The 19,350-nt window shown below is 40.1% G+C and overlaps 1 protein-coding gene across 2 annotated transcripts in view; it reads left to right on the top strand.

Moving 5' to 3' along the window:
* LOC141761535 (fatty acyl-CoA reductase 1) overlaps positions 1-19,350 on the top strand; it is a 56,416-nt gene that overhangs the window by 932 nt on the left and 36,134 nt on the right. The gene's annotated exons all lie outside the window — the stretch shown is intronic.

Raw genomic sequence — 19,350 nt, 5'->3', positions numbered from 1 at the left:
TACTATCTATCTATCTAACAGGATAAAGAATACAATAACAAAAATAAAAATAAAATGTCTATATATATATATATATATATATATATATATATATGTCAAGTGGTCATACAAGTCAAGTGTTTGGGAGATGTAAACAATAAAAATATTGCAAAGAAATAAATACTAGATGGATAAAATGCGAGATTTACAATTAAACCACACATCAGATGCCTTGAGCTAAATAGTTTGACAGTTTGTGTAACAGTAGAGCAATTTGGAAGCCACATATTGTTAATAAATGAATGAAACTAATGTAAAACCCACTAGGTGTACATTTTTTTCAGGATTTCTGCACACTATGCAATTTAAAAAATGAGCTATCTTACAAGTAGACCCTTTTAAATTTGACCTGTTATTGTCACCACCTCCAGCCCAGCCAATTAAAGTAATTGTAAAATGCCTTGAAAGTTAATGATGGATTCATTACTTTGGCAGTTTTTGCCAAACTTTGCGCCTAAGTGGTTTCACATCATAGACATAAGGAGCTTTCAACACTCACTTACCATATAATATGAATTTCACCCTAAAGTACCAGTTTCTTTCAAAAGCATCTACCAAAATACCAATATATCAATCAGTTTTCTGTCTATTTCATATTCTATAGTTCTTTTATTGACACAATAATATACACAATAAACCCATTAGTAGGAATAAAGAAATATTAAAAGGTAATACAATTACCACCCTAAAATCCCATCGATCAGTCTGAAGACACTTGCTGGTGCTCAAATAACGCAAGGCAAGCGTGCAACATAACTAAAATTCTTGTAGTTTTACAAGTGTAGTTTGAATTGATATGAGTAATTGATTAATCGATTAGTAAATGGACAGAAAATAAACTATTATCGCTGCAAGCACATGTTGCTTCTCACATATTGGGATTTACTGTTTTTCTGTTTTTCATAATTGGTAACTGAATATCTTTGGGATGGTCACTTTAAAATATTTTAAAAAATATTTTCCCAAACAACCAATTGACAGCTTTAATCAATACACAAAATAATCTAAAATATTTGCAGATTGGTACCTTTACCTTCCTTCACTTTCTCGTTTTATTTTGAAAAGTTGCACCGGAAGTTGTGTTTTAACACTATTTCTGCATTGACTGTATCTAATGGAGAGTGATGGCATGGATTTGAGAAAATGTTCATTTTGCTTGTTTCTTAACTGTCGCAGTGATGAATAACAAGAGTCTGTGTAGTAAAAAGATCAGCAGGAGAACCGGAAGTGACCACCCTGTGGGTTCTCCTGCATGTGTTTTGGTGTTGGTGTGGTTTGCCATGTGGAGGTTTGAATCACCTCCTGCAGGCTGATGTGGTCTTGCTCAGTGGTGTGAGTGGGATGACAGTCAGCCCAGCAGCTGTCTCTCCTCATCATGGATGTACAACTGTGTTGAGATCAGACTGGTTCTGTTCTGAGACCACATGGGTCCACATCAGACCACTGATCCCAGTTTTAATGGAGATTCCCTTTTTTTTTTTTTTTTTTTACTTTAGACTTGGACACACATTTTACTGTTTTCTGCACTGGCAACCCGTAGGCTCTCCCATTGGTACGTCCTTATATATAATGTGATTCTGGGTCTGCTCCCACAATACTTTAAGTGTTTTTATTACGCAAAAAAATTGTGGACAGTATTCACTGCGTTCACAGGACCTCTTTGTGCTCTCTGTCCCAAAAGCTCGGACAAAAATTGGGGAAAGGGCATATTCTGCACCCTCAGCCTGGAATTTGCTCCAAAATGACCTTAAAATCAAGGAGCTGGTATCATTAAATATCTTTAAATCTAAAATGAAGGCATTAGAAGCAGACTCTGTTATGCCAATGTTTTTAGCCCCCTTGTTGTACAGCTGACTCCCAGAAAAGTTCCTTTTTGTCCCCCCCATTTGTCTTTTGATAGTTCTCTTTTGATGCAAATTTGAGTGCTGTTAGTGTTTGTGAATTGTATTTTATCTCTATTTGTGTCTGCAACTTTGTGTTCTTGCTGCTGACCGTCTTGGCCAGGTCTCCCTTGGAAAAGAAGTTCTTAATCTCAATGGGACTAACCTGGTTAAATAAAGGTTAAATACAAATAAATAAAATAAACTGTACAAAGATCTTGAAACAGACCTCACATCAGAGCAGTCAGTCCTGTCTACCTATTTATCTCAGTTCTATTTTTACACTTTTGATTCAAGAAAATAAACTCTACTGTAGACTGCTCTAAAGTCTATTATATGCCACTCATATTGTGTGCATTATCATGATAATTGCTGCATTGCTGTTGCCAAATATCATACTTTACATGCACAAGGGTGTCATCCATTCAAATTGAAATTAAATTGGAGAGACAGACAGACCCTCAGGTCAGAGCGTACATTGGCTAATAGCCAGCGGTGTAAGGTCAATATTTATTTTTGTTCGGAGTCAAGTGGCATTTTATTAGCTCCAGGAATCACTGCAAACTAACTGCTAGACAGAGACAGTAAAAGTTGCATTAATTGTTTTTTTTTCGGGACTTAAAGGGACTGTTTGTAAGAATCAGAAATGCTTGTTAACAGCGACACCTCTGGCGTAATGCACACACAATAAACCAATATAGTCTGTACTCAGATCAGTATTAGATGTCTTAACTTGAGATGTTGTCATAATGAGGTAAACCTGTGCATATGAAGCTATACAACTAGTACCAATTTTCCTTTTATTTGGAAAAAGCCTAACAGGAAATATCAGTCCATCATAGAGTATTTCGATGTGTGATCATAAACCTGTCACCAGCTCCGCTATACTGTCAGAGGCAAATAGAGAAGCTGATTTCTAAATCAGGTTCACAAATAGAGCTCTAATTATCATCACGAGATGATGACCTATATTTTGCTCTCAGATAAGAGTTAGGTAAGTGTGTGTGTGCACGCCATGCATGTTCCTGAATGTGTGCTCATTTATGTATTTATAGCTGCACTGAGGATGATCACATGCTGCCAGAAATCATTCTGACTTCCTGCCTCTAAGGTGTCTTCTGAGAAGTTAAAGTGACACTGTTGGATTTCGTAAAACAAAGAGGGCGGTTTTAGAAAGTCCCTCTTTTGTCTTCCTGGTTCATCAACTGCCTTGTTTACATGTGTCTCCTGTCTCTTGTTCTTTATACATCTTTAGTTAGTTTCTCCTCCTCCTCCTCTTCCTCCTCCTCCTCCTCTGTGCATCTCCACACCTCAGAGAGTAGTAGTATGGTACAGTGAGTGAGAGCAGAGGCATGATGGGAGCGTGGGAGCTGTTTTCTTCCTTGCATCTCTGTGTCAACTGCAGTTTCAGGCAGTTTGAGAGATGCTGTGTGAAGTTAAGATGTGGTCTGGGGTGAGAGGATTGCAGATAAACAACCACTGCAACGATGTAAATCTCTTTTTATGTTGTCGGTGTTGTCAGTCAGTGTAAGTGTGTCTAAAGGTGGAGGAGGAGGAGAGAAACCCATATAGCCTCAACATGATGTAACATGTAATAGATCATGCATACTTCTCAGTTTAGTCATATTTCTAAAGAAGTGCTGCAGTGACTCGGATTGTTTTGCCCCCTCAGGGGGATTTTAGATGCACGTGGACCATAAATCACTGTTTACTGTCTGCATAAAAGGAAAGGAAGGATGCTCCCAGTTGACACGTATTCATAAGACCGTGTCCTCAAAGATCAACTAAGGTGAAATGTCATCAGCTTAAAAGTCTCCGTGACATTTAAAGCATGCTATCATTAGCTAACTAGCACTAAACACAAAGTGCAGTTGAGGCTGTTGGGAGTGTCATTAGTTTTAGGGATGCACCGATCAGACTTTTTCAGTCCCGATACAGATACCTGGCCGATACCGAGTACCGATCCGAGTGCTTTAATTAATAAGCTGTATGCCTCACTGTGTGGAAGTGACTGGGATCATTCTTTTATGTGTAAGGAAACATCAGGCTTGACTTAAACATTGCTTTCTTAACTTTGTAAAACAAAATGTAACAAGTAAATACATATATATTTACTGAATTGTTATTTATTATGAAAATAATAAATCATGCACCAGCAACTCGGTAAAAAAAATCTTAAAAATGAACAGCAATTACAATTCAAGTGTAAACCTGTTTAATGCAGCTGTCTCTGGCATATGGCATGTTTGTTTGACGTTTGCCCAAGCTGTTTAACTTCATAATATCGTCATATATGACATTTCCACTTCATGCCAACAACCACATAGTGAAACAACTTCACGCTGTAATTTTCTGTAATTTTTAAGTGTGGAAAATTAGATTGCTCGTACTGTCTGTGTTTGCCAGTCACACCAGAGCTAAATGGCTCTTGTAGCCTACATAAATGATAAACGTTGCAATTTAAGAGAAAAACACTTGTAAAATGAACAGTAAATAGAAAACGCAGGTGTTGAATAAAATGCTAAAAGGTGTAAAATCAGCTAAAAGTAGCACACAGTTTAGCTGTGGGCTGTGTTGTTTCTCAGGCCAGGCGGTAATGACGGCACCTGTGGTTGTTTCTCATGGGATCTAGGTTGGTTTGAATCAGCATTTGGTGCAAAGGCTGCGGATGTAGAGGATAAATGAGCAGCAGAACGGGGCCATGAGAGGGAGGGAGTGTAGATCACCTTGAGGATAGTCCCTTAAAGAGGGCATCCTGTTTGATTTTACCAGACCAAACAAGTGTCTTTGCATGTTTTATCTTATCTACAGATTATCTTGTATACGTAACACTTTTGCTTCCCTATTTTCCAACTCATGCTTTGGCAGCAATTGTCTTTCTGTTACGGTAGAGTATCAAGCCTTTATGCTTATTGACTCTTGGTTGGATTTTTAAGCTTATTTATTTATTCTTTTGTCGATATTTTCTACTCAAAATCGAGACATTTTCCAACTGCAAACCATGTTTTATTCAGCCAAAAGTTCTTTATTTAAAACTGATGCTGATTGTTTAATCAACAAACAACTGAGACAACTTTATCTTTGAACACGGCACCTTGGGCTTTGGGAGATAATGGTAGTACTTCACTATTGTCTTCACATTTTATAGACAAAACTATCAAAGTAATTGAGAAAACAATCTAGAATAATCAGTAATTAAAATAACTGTAAGGTGCTGCCAGATATTTCTTGAGATATACCAAAAGTTCTTGTTCTAGCTGCTCGTGTTTAGACAACATGTAACTTTAAAACATTATAAGACCAATCGGTACTCCTACTCCATGTGTTCTGTGTGTCAGCCACTTTCAGAGCCCAGTTCCACCAATAACGATAGTTTGCAAAACAGCATATTTGCGGCGCCACCGATTAATCGGCCAAACCGATTACTTGTTCTACCTCGAGTTCAAAACCACTGGTTGGTTGAGTTGAAGGCTCAAGCAGATGTTGTAAATTAGCATCGGTCACCTTGCAACCCCCCCTCCAGCTGTGGTTCCTGTGGGCCTCCTGGCTGTTAATAACCAGAGAGGGGTATACTGATGGGTGGAACGACTTTGAACCCCACATGAACACGGGTGCTCCTCTAACAGCGTGTCACTACAGGGTAATGGAGAGGATTTAGAGGCACTTTCTGCCAGTGAGTCACCCAGTGTTGATTAATGGAGCCAATGACCACCACACAGACAGCACAAGATCTTTCTAAGATAGCTTATAAAGTGTGCATAATCTAATTGAATTTATAATAACTTATTACAAAGTGCTTTAATAAAGAGTGGGGGAAGAAATGCACAGATTAGAGTTTTTAAATGAAGATTGAGCTACAGTAAATTACGCTTTTACAAACTTCAACACTTCCTATTGACACTAACTGTTAGACCAGAACAGTCAATATTGGTTCACCTACTCTGAAGCTACACTGGGATATACTTCTCTATAGCTGCGGTAAAGGGAGTGAATGTTGCGTCATCACTTTCTCGGTTACAGTAATCTGCTGTCGAGGGTGTCTCCAGAAACATGGTGGTGCCGGGCTTCCTTCCGTAATTACACATTTTAGTCAAAGAATTAATGCGACTCAACGGGCAGGTAAATCCACACCGTGGCCTTGAGGCTGTAATCTGTGTTCACACACGTCTAAACAAACTTAAGTACATGATGAGGGTTTACTGTATAGAGAAGTGATTCACCATGTGTGAGGCAGTTAACATCCTTTTTAAAATATCAATTTCATGACATAGATAAGTTTCCCATTTCCCGGTTTGTACATCCTTCATTCCTTTCCTCGTGACTTAGTCCCGCCCAAGGAGATGCGAGCGGAGGAGGCGAGGAAGAGAGTTGAAGCAACAGACATTTAACAAAAGGAGCCGTCATTTCAAAACATCATCAATTAAATATGACGTGGAGCACTGCTACATCAGCTGTCCATTGTCACGCCTCTTTATACATCACAGGTGCCAAAAAGACTTCAGCAAAGGAAACACCGGTATTTCCTCACTTATACCTCCTCTGGCAAAGCCTCCTCGCTCCTCGAGATGCATTTTAGGAATTGGGACATCCTTCAAGATTGAGCGCTGAGATAGAGGAGACGAGGAGGGAGGCACAAAATCGAGAAATGAATGAGATCATCAGATAGTTTGTTTTGTCCGAACAACAGTAAAAAAAAAAAAAAAGATATTGAGTTTGTTTTGACAAAGCAAAGCAACAATTTCCCACATTTGAGAGGCTGGAGCCAGAGAGTTTGGTATTTTTTGCTTAGAAGTTGACTTAAAAGTTTATTAAATTATCAAAATGTTTGCTAATAATTTTGCTGTAGATCAATTAATTGCCCAACCGTCTCAGCTCTAGTTAAAAGTTTAACTTTTTCCTAGAGATGATAGTTTCCCAGGAAGCTAAAATCTTCATTTTATCTGGTCTTCGATGTGTAAAAAGAGATTTTCTTCTGATTTAATTCACTAAATAATGCCTTAGAGGTCATACCATGACATTTTCTTATAATTTATTCTCGTCATTATTGACCTTGTGTCTGGACTTTTGTGGCAGTTAAAGTTGCTCTTGCTGTTACAGAATCTGTTCCAGACGCTTGGTAAATACAAAGCCAAGAATTAACACCAAGTTCCTAATTTTTACTGTTTGAAAGTTGGAATTACTCCGACTGTTTGTTTTAGCAGCCTGTCAAACAAGTGCGTCCTCTTTCACCTCCCCAAAACCTACAAAATCATCCATCGCATGAGGCTGCGGCTGGCTAATTGACTGGGCTGCAGCCCGCTCATGTTCGAGGCGTTCATCTTTAGTTGCTACAAGAGGGGGAAGTTTACCATTGAGTGTGTCCTTTAAGTCACAGCTCAAGGTTTTGTCTTTTTAAAGGAGTAAGCCTCTGACGCTAATTTGGAGTGATGTTTGTCTTGGACCCCATTAGTGATGTCAGGCTGGCCCAACCTGGCTGTCTCCGTCTGGGGCTTTTTGGATGAATGCCCAGCCCTCCTATGCATGGTCCTTAAGGCCGGCAGCCAAGACTATGCATAGCTTTCTCTTTATACTCTCTTTTGTCTTTTCTTTCCCTGAGCATAAATATCTAGCAGGTATTTCGTCCCACTTGCCCGCTGATTAGTCGAACAGAAACGAGAGCAGGAGCTTATTGTGATTGCATTCTCCACGGAGGCAACACAATGCATCACAGCGTTGGCCGGGCACAAAGGACATAAAGGCTGCTTTGAGCTGAACCATGAGGCATTTTGTTAAAGGCGGATCAAAGACAGTAAATAGCCCCGTTTTATCTGGTATGTAACAAAACCCTTTAGCAAGTTGTTATTGACTGTACGGCCTTTTATTCTACTCATGTATTTACTGTACAGGTCAAAGCCAATGCATTTAGCTTTTAGTTTGGTGGGGTGCTAAAATATGATATATGATAACTGGATTGTTTAAACCCCGAAATGCCGAACTTGAGGCTTCAAAACGACATTCCACAGAGAAGGCAATTTCACTGAGTATTTACCAGTGAAATCCTTCAATTAGCCGATTTAAGTGATCATTTGCTAACTGTTTTGATAAACTATTAATCGTAATTGTTAATTAATTTATCAAACAATCTCAAATTTCAGCTTTTCAAATTTGAGCATATTCTGCTTTTCTCTGTTTTATGTTATTGTAAATTGAATATGTTTGGGTTTTAGATTGTTACTCGAACAAAATCAGCTACTAAAAGACTTTGGGAACACATATTTTATAGACTAAACAATGATAGAAAGAATAAATTGACGTTGAAAGTAATCATTAGTTGCAGCATTATTAATGACTTGTTTGTGCAATGATGAGGCTCTTCCAGAGTAATCATGTTTACCATCTGTTCTAAAAGCATCTTGCCACTTGAAGGGCCACATTGACCCAATAAAAGTAACTCTTTTACCTCCGTTTTAGACCACATTGGCCTCTCTGGCAGGAAGGTACGGCTCTAAAGTGGCCCCTGGTCGACCACATCCTCACTCCAATCCCAGGAAGAGAGCAGCCTGATTGCATCCTCTTTTCCCTGAAATACACACAAACACACACTCCTGCATCAACAACAACAACTTCGTCTTTCTGGCACAGATATATTTGTCCATTTACAGAAACTGGCATCAGCACAACCACTCTGCATGTTTTAAAAGTTGATCATCTCATCTAGCGAGAAGTTTGTTTGCTTCAGATAATATCACGGTGTTTCCTTGTGTCACTTTCGCCAACGTTAAAAAGATTACGATGGTATAACGTTATCATGTTGCATGATTAGTGTATCCTAATCTGTCCAGTAGCACCATGAAATCGGTGGATGTTCGTGCCTCTTGTATCCAAAACCATCAGTGTGTTTTCCACATTGGCTCTAATCTACATACTGGATGGATGGATGGATGGATGGATGAGATACTCTAACAGCTCACCAGTTGACGCCGGAGCTCCCGTGTCAGTAATTATAAACTTGGCTGGCAGCAGCACAAGGTGAAGCTATCGAGTGTGTGTTTAGTGCATTACTCTTACGTGTTGCTTGTTCGCTGTAATCCATCTTTGCTCCGGATACCTGATTAAATGACTTGGTCACAGATATTGGTTTCCATGCAAGCGAGCTGGTTGTTGCTCAAAAGCACGGACAAGTCATGAATTACAAGACGATGTGTCAAACCACTGAGGCTTCAGTTTCACACTATAAATGTGACTATAACAGGTGCAACTCTTGGATTAAGTGTGATTGTCATATGGCTGTTAGTGTCACAATATTATTAACAATATTTCAATCAGGAGAGACTTTCTTTAGAGTGCAAACTAATATGAATAGGGAAGAGTCTTTGGCGATTTAGGCCCCATCGTGACGAAGCATATTAAAGGGGGTAGTGAGGCCGTGTTTGGTTAAAAATATTCCCCCGTGGAGTCTAGACACTCCACACACTGGTGGTGGTGGTGAAGGGAGTTGCTGTAGATCCGATGATGAGATGTTGAGCAGGGCTGGGCACTGAATATGATGAATACTGGAGTTGATGGGGTGGAGGAGCGTCTCATCAGATCGTACTGCAATGACAACTGACAGCAGCAGGGAACAGTTTTAAAATTTGATAGCAATGATATGATTGGCTAAGAGAGATCGTGGCAAAATCTGGTTGTTTGAGAGTGAATGCCCGTAGTCAGCTGAGAGAGAGAGAGACAGAGATTGTGAATGAATGAAAGTGTAAAGAGAACTGAACTTCTGAATGCCTAATTTCTCCGATATCGTGTACATATCATGACATGGCAAATCTAGATAAAATGCATGTAAAGTAAGAGGTCTTTATAGGTCTAAACTTTCGACCTGATCCAAAACAGACTCATGAGTATCTGCAGGTCTTAAAGTTTTACAAAGCACTGAGTTCAGCTCCCTCAAAAAAAGTCCTTAAGATTATTAAGGAGTCTTAAATTTCATTTAGAAAGGTCTTGAATATTTTAGTACCTGCCAAAGAGAGTAACGTTACTATAACTTTTTTAATGTGGTTGCAGGCTGTTGGGAGATGTTATACATCTATAAACTAAAAGTGCAGGAGATGTACTAAAAATGTGACCCTTTATTTTAGGGGTTTTGTCGTTCCTGAATAATTTCCCAGGAAGTTTCCTAGAAATGCTAATTAAAGGGAAGTGGAAACGGTGTTCAATTGGCCTCTAATTAATTAATTCCAACTAATTGTCGGTGCACACTAGGGTCTTCCATCAGAGCACAGCAAGTCAGCTGAATATGCAAAACTGTGTAATTTGTCTACAAACCAGCATATAGTTCAACAAACATGAAACATAAAGCTTCCGATAATAAATAAATACTGAATGAATATTTAATTGGGTTTAAATTGAGCTTTTCTTTCAAGGAAATGTCCTATTTTCTCTAGAAGCAGCACCAGATTACACAGCTCTTTCCAGGAACATTATTAGGCTATTACCGACGGTAATTTTATTATCTACAGTTTGCTTGGAGTCATTAATTTGGATGATGCCACTGAAGGTTCATAAACAGTGATATTGAATGATCACCCCCCTAGAGTGAACAGCAAACATGTTATAGGTAGCAGTGAAAGCGGCTTCGAGGAATCGCCCGCTGAGCTTCAGTGATCTCTGAAGGAACATGAGGCTGCACGATAAGTGACGGGGCAGCTGTGACCTTTGACCGGCCCGGTCCGCTTCGGTTTCTGTGATAAGGGGTTGAAACTGCCTCACCACCAATTAAGGTCCGTTCCCATCGTCACTGCATGTCTACATGTGTCAGGCTGTTGAAAGTGAGGGCCTCTTGTCAGCCGCTGTGGTAACGGCTGCTTCACATGGATCATAAAGACTATCACTGGGCTCAGCCGGGGTCTGAGAAGATATTTTTTGTCATGTGCAAGAATTTCAAAACCACACCTCCTCCAAATGCATGCTGGATGAAAATGAAACGAATTCAAGGCTTTGTGTCCTTAAACACTCCCTCATTCACTGTTCCTGGTGATGCCAGTTGTCTTGACACTTGAAAGAAAGAGTCCTGTTGTTCTTGTGGCCTGATGATGCCGCCGTGGTTTCCAGTTTCTGTGTCCAAAGCAATCTCCTTCTGAGAACAGTCTTCATGTTCTTCTGGTTTAGCTTCGAGGAATCATACTGTAATTGTGGCTAACATGAATCTTTAGAGTTCACAGGAACATTTAGTAGTAGTGATACCTCTTTTTTTTTTATTGTAACAGTTTTTCCTGTGAAAGCCATATTTAAATGATTTGTAAATTTAGACTGCACACAGCAACCACAAATGCATTACTCACAGCCTTCAGGGAAGACATTAAGAAAGGTGTGGACATTCATATTGTAGTGATATAATGTAAAGTACCTGTGCATTTAAGGGTTTAAAAAGGCATTTAAGAAAACAATAAGCCAATGAAGATCAGGTTGACTGCTGCAACAACTTTTCATTGTTGATTTTTCTCTCAGTTAATCTTTATGGTCTCTAAAATATCAGAAAATCAGGGAAAAATCTCAATCAAACTTTCCCAAAATCCAAGAAGATATCTTCAAATACCAGAGAAATTCAATTTACTATCATAGATGGCTAAGAAAACCAGTAAATATTCACATCTGAGTACTCGGAACCAGTGAATTTTTGGCACAAACAATTAAAGGATTAATCAAAATAATTCATTCAGTCGATCAACTAACTGTTTGAGCTCTAGTTGATTTTATTCATTCAGAGTAAATGATAAATAAATGCAATTTTTGTGTTTTTAAACTGATTAAAGTACATTTAAGGCCCAAGTTATTGCTTTATATCAGAATAGATTGATTTTACATGCGTCTCACACTCATGCTGCAGAGTGTTTATAATACAGAGATTTGCTTGTTTTTTTTAAAGGCACGGTCACACATGAGCGAATGGAGGCGAGTTACCATCACATATTCGCCTGACAGTTCACCAGAGTTGAACTCCATGCAAATTTGCTTCGCCACTGGAGGCGAATGTTTTTTCGCCCCTTCGCTCGGATAGAATGGAAGTGAACGGGAGGCTGTTGCTGTTTTTTAATGCTGAATACTAGACTGCTTTCCAGCATGTGTGTGTATTTTTTGAAGAGATGGCAGAACAGTTGGTTCCCAAGGCTTTGAATCCCATTGTATTTTTTTAGGTACAAAGAGACAATTATAGGCTGCTTCTTTATCCCTATTTTCCATTAATAAGTGGCGACCGTGTGGTTTTGTTACTCGATAGAGGTGCATGGTTTGTTTCGGTTATTTACTGTATAACCTCGAAGCAGAAATCCAAATTAACTGGGGCCCAGTGCTCTTGCTTGAGGGAGTGTGGACCATGCCCACATATCGTGCTATTGTGTACATATTCAGGCTTTTTGGGTTGATATTAAGGATATTGGGCTTCAGTATTGATGTGTGTGGTTTGTGTAAAAGTAATGTCTATCTGGTGAATATTTTGACACTAGGCTATCTACGCTCCATGGAAAAGAAGATTTACACCCTCCGTCTGTAGAAAGACTGGGGTCTAGCCCTCATGTTTCTGTTTACACTTCTGTCTGAATAAAAAAATAAAAGAAAGTGTTGCGTGGGATTCATACCATGATGACCACAGTGCCGGTTCATGACCTCTTGGCCCCGGCCACATCACTCGGGACTACGACTGGCATCCTGGGTCTGAGCCAGGCGTAAACTGACACGACCACAGCGCCGAGAGGCTCTGTCACTCACGGACCGCTGGTGTAATTACAGAATCCCTCCTGCCATCAGACATAATGGAGACAATGCACTGCAAACACACTGAAACATAAGCTCTCACACACGCACTTAATCTCCTGTGGTCAGATATCCGATAGTGAGCAACAACCTTCACGTGTAGATTTGAAACTGACTTGTTGTTTTAAAAAAAAAAAAGATTAAATTAAAGAGACACTGCTTAAATCCTTGAAGTCCACCGCTAATATAATTAATTCTAATTAGATTAGCCTTTCGCTGCCTTGGAGAAAAATGAAGTGGAAGAGAAGACCTGCTGGTTTTTGTGCAGTAATGCAATCTGGGATAAGAGCCCTTAAAAGTGCTGTGCAATTACGTGGGTTTGTGTAAAGGGCCAATGTCACAACCTCGTATACTGGAGCGGGGGAGTCGAGCTGGAGCATGCTGGGAAAGATGTTCATATTGATCATGGAGTGATTAAAAAAAGCAGAAATCTCGACAGGCGTAGCAGCAACAGTAACAGGCGAACCATCAGTTTGACAAGTTTTATCACTTTCTTGAGAGCTAGTTATAATGAAGTCAATCAGCTCTTTGTTTCTCCAGAATCTAATATATTTTTACTAATCTAATGTCATGATCAGGTCGTTACCCGATCCCCAGACTTGCTCATTTCCTCTCTTATCTCCTTCCTGAAACGGAAGGAGCTGTAGATGATCATCATGCCAATACAGGGGTGACCTACAGCTCAATAACGGCTGATTAGATTGTTGTCCGGTTATTAAATAGGCGTTATCAGTCGCTATAAGCATCATAGATGTGGGTCAACAGGGGCCTAATACACCCACTAGTATGTTTTATCATATATTCACATGGTCGATCACAGAAAGAAGGTATAAATGAACATGACGGCGACCGTAGTAATTCTGACAGAAGCAGTAGTGGCTAGAAGGAAACCAGGACACTTGGGAAACTCTTGCAAGACTTTTACGGTTAGGCATTGATCTGGAATAGTTAAGGTTAGGATAGGTCGTCGGGCAGCGAGTCTCGCAACATTTTTTGCAGATCTCAGATCAGATTTCGCAATTTGCGGGTTCCCTTCTAGACACAACCAGCAGATGCTGGAGTCAGGCGCTGTACTATAGACACATGAAACTCCATAAGGTGTGAAGTAGGATGGGGTTTGCATCCCGTGTGTCTTTGTATTCACAAGTGTTAAGTTTCACTTTTTAAACAGTTATTTGTAACTTAACTTAACTTAAGTGTTTTTGTTGCCTAAACCTAAAGAAACATTTTTGTTTGTGTTCAAAACGTAACGTTTCATTCAATTTTTCAACATATTAGAACGTGTTGCTTTTAAGTTTCGCTTTACACTTTTACAACGTAGCATGCTCCTAATGACCCACATCTATAGTGCGACCAATAATGCCTATTTAATGGCCTGATAACATGTCAATACTGTGCCTGAACTCATCCTGTGTAGATACAAACGGAGCTGCTCACACTGCGCCTCCTGTCTATAGACCCACTGTTAGTGGTGGTTTCCATTCTTGGCTACTGGATAAGATGAGTCTTGTTTGGCCCCTTAGACCCTCCTCTCTCCTAGCTTGAGTTTACAAGTTGGACTTCGTCTTTTCAGAGGTCTCCATGTTGGCACTGGGATGTAAGAACGACTGCCCGCAGTGGTAGTACACTTAACTCCGCTTTCCAAGTTAGTTTTTTTGTTTTACAATGTTGTCACTGTTATTTTGTGAAAGGCACTGACTTTCCTTTTGTGTTGCTCAGCTCTGGCATTCAACTTGACTAATGCTGCCTTAATTATTGGCTGCATTTTGCAGCATTTGTGCTCTTTCTATTTTTCCCACACTCCCCTCCCTCCTGCCGCTGTCAGCTTTTGTTCGTTTATAATGGTCTTGGCCAGCGTGCAGCTGTAGTGCTCGATTTGTGCCTGTGTCTCCAGCAGCACTCGGCTGACCCACTAATAGAGGGGTTGTGTTAGGTGGAAAGGCCGGAGGCAGCAGAAGGACTGCAGAGCTGCGGCTTAAAACAACCCGCCTCCGACAAACGGCGTAGACCTCCTGGGGAGCGAGGCTTTCAGGAAAGTTGCAGAAAAACCCTCAGTCAGAAGAAAAGGAAACATGAGTGCAGCAGCTCTCTAAACTTTATTTTTGAAATGACCCTGAGTGACTTTGGACACGACGCGGTACTTTGTCACGATGGCATCATAACCTGAGAAGCTGGTCCCTGAAGCTTTTAGTGCTCGCCCTTGCTGCCCAGTACTTTTTCCTTTCAAGTCATAAAGCAGACTGTAGAAAGAATACTATCTTATTCATCAGTGACAACACAACAAGGTTAATGGTGACACACATCGTCTGAGCTTTATTCTGCTTGTCCTTTGCTATGCGAAAGATTGACGAGGACACGTTTAGGGAATTATAAGACACACTAGTGCAGTGCCCGTTCAAAAAACTGGCCGAATGTTTGACCTGTGGTTTTGCTGCTTGCAGCTTTCTCGAGAGCCACTCATACAAAAAACTTAACACTCGACACTGCACTTCCTTGGGTCCTCAGCAATACACCTGCCATGACATAGTTGCATCACACACCCAAGTTGCCGCTACCTGTGATCAGAAAAAATGGTTCACGAGAAAAACACAGAAGAAGGGAGAAACATCGATGAAATACTCTTAGCGGAGGTCAGTGTTGTAGTCAAGAGCACCTAAATTGAAACCAAGTCATGACCAAGACCAGAGTGTGTCAAGACCAGGACTCTGAGGCGTTGCGACCAAGACCAGACCAGTGTGAGTCCCAGTACTGTTGTGGGTTTTTATGTAGCCACATTTTATTACTAAAGATTTGGCTGACATCTCCTCCGCGTTCAATTTCTTGGAGTTTTTTTGAAGGGGGTCGGGGAAGCGTGACAGTCGTTAACGGTTACAAAAAATTCAATTTAGAAATTAATCGTCATTGTTTGCATTTGAAGCAGGAAGTTTTATATCCAATCGCAGTAATGACGTTAACAAATAAATCCGACAACGCACTGGCAATTTAGTGATTTCCCCACTGTTGTGGTCTTGACCGCTCTTGAAATAAAAGTCCGAGTCCTCTTTGTCCGAGACAATGTTGAGTAACAATGTGATTGATTCAGAGACGAGACCGACTGGTGGAGGTAATTTCCAAATAGTTTCCAAAAAGTTAGTATCAAGTCTGACACCGGGGAAATACAGTCTTACTCACAGGGGGAAACACACCCAGGTTGGGGTTAGGAAACATCGGTGAAATACACTTAGCGGAGGTCATTTCCAAATAGGCGCATTATGCTTTGACATAACCACTGTGGTTATAAAGTAAAGCATGGATTTAATTAGCGGAGGTATTTTGCTGGCGGTAACGTTATTAGTGTTATAAGCTTGTATCAAGCCTGACCGGAGTAATACAGGCTTACTCACAGGGGAAAAACACACCCATAACGTATTTATTAAAAACGGGGTATTCATAAGTAAAGAAGATATCGGCCAATTAATCAGCTATCGGCTTTTTCATGCTCCAATCTATCGTTATTATATCGGCCTTTAAAAATCCACTATTGGGTGACCTCTAGTATGAAGAGACAGAAGCTGGACTTCATGATGTAACCAGTTTAGCTCCTGTTTCCACGCTGGCTTGTAGCAGGAGGTGGCTGGACATCATCAGCCTAACTGACAGGCTGGAGGTGGAGTTATCTAACCTCAGAGGAATGCAGTAGTGTGTGTCATGAATCTGAGACGTGCTGCGTCCACGCAAACACTTTTCCAGCTGCAGGAACATTTCCATTGTCGGGCGTTAATCCGTAGTGACTTTCAGCCCCCCTGCTCTTGTCCTCATGTCCACAGGGAATCTCTGTGAAGCACAAAGCTGGAATGTCAGCAGACGACCTTGACCGACCTTTTTAATTTGATGTTTGTGTATACAGAGTAGTAAATCTGTAGATATTACGTCGTCTGTAAATTAAAAAAAACTGGATAAAAGGGATTAAATAATCTGTCAGAGTTCAAGCTCAGTGGACTTTGCTTTCAGCTTGAAAGTCAGGCCTTAGTGTAGTTTCTGTGACGCCTCTTTTCCTCTGCAAATCAAACATGCACACACATCTTTTTCTGTGTGTTTAAGGGAGTGTAATTCAACAGTGCGAGCACAGACGGCAGAATGGAGGGTAAGCAAGTAAACACAAGATTGTTTTGTTATCTGGGCCACGTTTGGCTCAGGAGGATTTGATTTCCATCTTCTGTCTTTGGGGCAGACATGCCGGGAATCTGCAGCCCAGGATGAAACAAGCAGAAAAAAACTCATCTAGTGTACAAATCACAAGCTCCACTGAGTCACTAAAAGTGCCGATCGAGCGTCAGTCTTGGCTAAATGTTGTGCTTTTGTTGCCAAGTGCAAAAATTTACAAGTAGGCATCCCATCAGCCCCCATTTTTTTTAACAGGCTGGTTGGCAAATGTTCGACAGGACTGGACGTGCCCTGCTCCGTCCTGAGATTGGTTTGAGAAGAAGATGATGCCAACCAGAGACAGGAAGCTGTCATCCTGTGATGTATCGGTGCATCGTTGTCATGGTTACACACAAATGAGCAGCAACATTGGCAGCGTGGTTGTGAGCTTTTAGCCCACACATCCAACACGATGCTTTTGATCAGAGAGACAGTCACATGACGGCTCAGAGTTATTGTCTAAAGGGAATAAGGACAAAGTCTCAGACTGTAAATGTTTGGCATCACAATATAACTGTCAAATAAAACATAAAAATCCTTTTCTTGTGTGTATAAAGCCATAATAGTTACAGATAAGCCGTGCTGCTTCTGTAAAAACTCTTGTACTATTGTTTATAACCACAAACCAAAGTTCACAGTTCACTTTTTGTCATCTCCAAACTGTATCTTAAATCATACGTTATACATTTTTTTAGGGCTGTCCATCGATTAAAATATGTAATCAAGATTAATTGCATGATTGTTCATAGTTAATCGTGATTAATCGCACATTTTTTATCTGTTCAAAATGTACCTTAAGGGAGATTTGTCAAATATGTCTTATAGGGCTGTCAAGGTGGTTTTAACACCACTAATTTCTTTAACGCATTAAGACAATCGATCTTTCGGAGGTTGTAGCGGGCTCAGTTTTAGTGGGGAGTGGGCAAATACGCTGTTTTATGCATATGTATCAATATATATTTATTATTGGAAATCAATTCACAACGACAAATATTGTCCAGAAAGCATAGAAAATATGCTCAAATCATAACATGGCAAACTGCAGCCCAACAGGCAACAACAGCTGTCAGTGTGCTGACTTGACTATGACTTGCTCCAAACTGCATGTGATTATCATAAAGTGGGCATGTCTGTAAAGGGGAGACTCGTGGGTATCCATAGAACCCATTTACATTCACATATCTTGAGGTCAGAGGTCAAGGGACCCCTTTTGAAAATGGCCATGTCAGGTCAAAATTTAGCATAAGTTTGGAGTGTTATTTAGTCTCCTTCGCAACAAGCTAGTATGACATGTGGGTACCAACGGATTCATTATGTTTTCTAGTTTCATATGATGCGAGTATTTTCACTCTAGCCTTAAAATTGAGCCCACTACAACCAAAAAATTGTGTTAATGCGATAAAGAAATTAGTGGCGTTGAAATGAATTTGTGTTATCGCGTTAACTTTGACAGCCCTAGTGTTTTTGTAATATTCCCTCCACAGAAGCTGGTGGATTAGATGTGATGATGTGGACATTGTTGCCTTTGTCTGAAACACAGTCTGACTCGAGGGCACAATATGATAAACCACCCACCCACATCAGTAATTTACTCTTGTTGATACCGTGTACGTCATCTTCTCTGGGCTTTTCTGTAGCCGTAATCCCGCCGTGATAAACTTCCCATGCTCCCACTCATTTCCTCAAGTGGCTATAAATGCCCGCTGTAGTATTGTTGTCTCTGTGGGGGTTTGACAGTAAATGTTTGGCAGCACAACTATAGCCATCAAATAAAACAAAGAGCTGCAATAAAATCCACAAGAAGGTCGTCGTTTTCTTGTAAGTATGAAGCCAAATTGTTACAGATAAGCTGTGGAACAAGCAACAGTTGTCACTAGAGCTGCAACAGAACTTCTTTGTTTTTGGCAACTTTTTTCATAATCAATTTTATTGTTTGTCATTTTTCAAGTAAAGATGGCAACATTTGATGGTTCCAGCTACTCAAATATAAAGACTTGTTGCCACTGCTTGTCTTACATTAATGTAAATATCGTTATCAAGATGTGAAATTACCTATATCAGGATAGAAGATTTTTGGCCACATCGCCCAGCCCTACTGCAGATGTTTGTACACTCATTAATTGTATTTTATCACTCATATTGTTTATATTTGTGTTATTATATTGCTGAGATTTTTCACTTTTTATCGCTGATATTTATAACTAATCTTTAATCTAATTCGTGTCTCATTTATTCCTTGGAAATATGTGTGAAGTATTTTAATACAATGGCCCATTTGAGGTTGACGCAACTGCAATAAAATGCTGTCGTCATCAATTTGACTAGAAAATGAAATCTGCTGGCTATAGAGCCAACTGTTGCTTCTGCTGTTGCCTCCAGATATTCAGCGAACAGTTCATGAACACTGAGTCAGTGCTTACAAGCTAATGACCAGTAGCTGAAGCCTCATCAGTCTTAATATCCATCTATA

The sequence above is a fragment of the Sebastes fasciatus genome, chromosome 23 (assembly GCF_043250625.1).
Source record: "Sebastes fasciatus isolate fSebFas1 chromosome 23, fSebFas1.pri, whole genome shotgun sequence".
Classification (NCBI taxonomy): Eukaryota; Metazoa; Chordata; class Actinopteri; order Perciformes; family Sebastidae; genus Sebastes; species Sebastes fasciatus.
The sequence above is the reverse complement of the archived record's forward strand: the minus strand, read 5'-3'. Positions and strand labels throughout refer to the sequence as shown.